The sequence below is a fragment of the Nycticebus coucang genome, chromosome 1, assembly GCF_027406575.1.
Source record: "Nycticebus coucang isolate mNycCou1 chromosome 1, mNycCou1.pri, whole genome shotgun sequence".
Taxonomy (NCBI): Eukaryota; Metazoa; Chordata; class Mammalia; order Primates; family Lorisidae; genus Nycticebus; species Nycticebus coucang.
In genome coordinates, this window is record NC_069780.1 from 33,827,212 (window position 1) to 33,828,783 (window position 1,572).

A 1,572-nucleotide genomic window follows, 5' to 3' on the forward strand; every position below is an offset into this window, starting at 1 on the left:
AGATTGATTATTTTGGCATATTGTAAATAGAAAGAGTGGTTGTAGATTACCAGTAAAGTTCTTGAGTGAGCTAAACTGAAGGCAGTGGTGAGGTAAAAGGAGAGCACTTGAAATATTCCAGCTCTCACTGCAGTTTAGTTTCATGGTTTGGTTTGTTAGACCATGTAAGCAAAATGGTTTTTATTTATGCGAGATTGTTACAGATTATATTTGCCTAGTGATTTTTCACCATACAAATATAATTCAAAAGAAAACGTACTTCTCAAGTCATCAATTCAAAAGAAAAGCACAACTTATGAATTAGTTACTTCTGAAAAAAAATTATTTTTGACTCCAAAAACTGTTCTGGTTAATGTTCGTTGGTTGATGTTTCTTTGTGTCAAAATAACACATAGCATTCATCCCAAGTTTTAATTTGTCAATTAATGTCTATTGGTGGTAGAGTTTCGATAATTAAAGGAATACATTGTTTTTCAACCTTTTGGCTAAGATCAAGTGTAGTATCTGTTCTTATCAATTTAATAATGAAAGAAATAACTTCTAGATTATATCTATATTCTAAAAAAAAAAAAGGAAAGATTTCTTTTTCACACTTGTGACTAGGACTATTTTTGTCTGTGTTTAGCAAATGTATTGGCTATGAAATAGGTGGTTACTGGTTGCACAAGTTAAGTAAACTAATGAGTACATGCATGAATGACTCCATTAAGCATTAAATTTGGCTCTAAACTTCTTGGTAGTAAAGATGGAAAGGAAATGTGGTAGGCTACGGAGTTTTCAGTCCCTACTATAACACAGACTATCACCTGAGATTTTCTTTGTATTTCTCTCTTGGCACACACTGCTTCCATTTGCTTAATTTTCTCCTTCTCTGTCAGATCAATAGAACGAGTCTGTCTTTCTGTGAGATGTTATTGTATTCAGTTCCTTTGTGGTCTTGCCACAGCTTCCTCACTGGTCCCCCTGTAGCTCTCCTATGTTTTTTATTTGTTAACACAGCAGGGCTCCTGTTAAAGTGCTAAGTCAGATCAAAACATTTCTCTGATCAAAATCTTTAAATGGCTTTCTCTTCGCCCAGGAAAATATCCATGGCCTTCAAGTCCATATCCTTCTTCCCTTCCCTCTGTGCTCATGTCCTCTCTGTTTGCCTCATGTCCTCCCATTTTATTCCTAGCTCCATCTGCTCTAATCACGCTGGCCTCATTCCTCAAATATGCTAAGCCATGAGCTGAGGAATGCAAGGAGTCCAGTTTAGACACCAGCCAAGACAAGAAGCTTACAGAGGGAGTCTGCTCCTGCCAACACCTTGATTTTTCCCCTGTCATGCTCATTTTGGGCTTCTGGCCTCTGGAACTATAAGAGAATACTTTTCCATTGTTTTGAGTCACTAGGTTTACGGTAACTTGTTACAGCAGCAATAGGAAACTAACACGTGGAGGTTTCTAATTACATTTTTAAATGAATTTAAAGAAAATTTATATCTATGTAATACTACATAATACTGAAACATTTGTTTATTTATTTATTATTTTATTTTTGATTAGGTATGATCCCACCAATCACCCTCCGCCC

At 35.8% G+C, this 1,572-nt stretch overlaps 1 pseudogene; it reads left to right on the plus strand.

The window, feature by feature from the left end:
- The first annotated feature begins 465 nt into the window (after nt 1-465).
- On the plus strand, nt 466-611 carry LOC128591703 (uncharacterized; annotated as a pseudogene).
- Nucleotides 612-1,572: the final 961 nt, after the last annotated feature.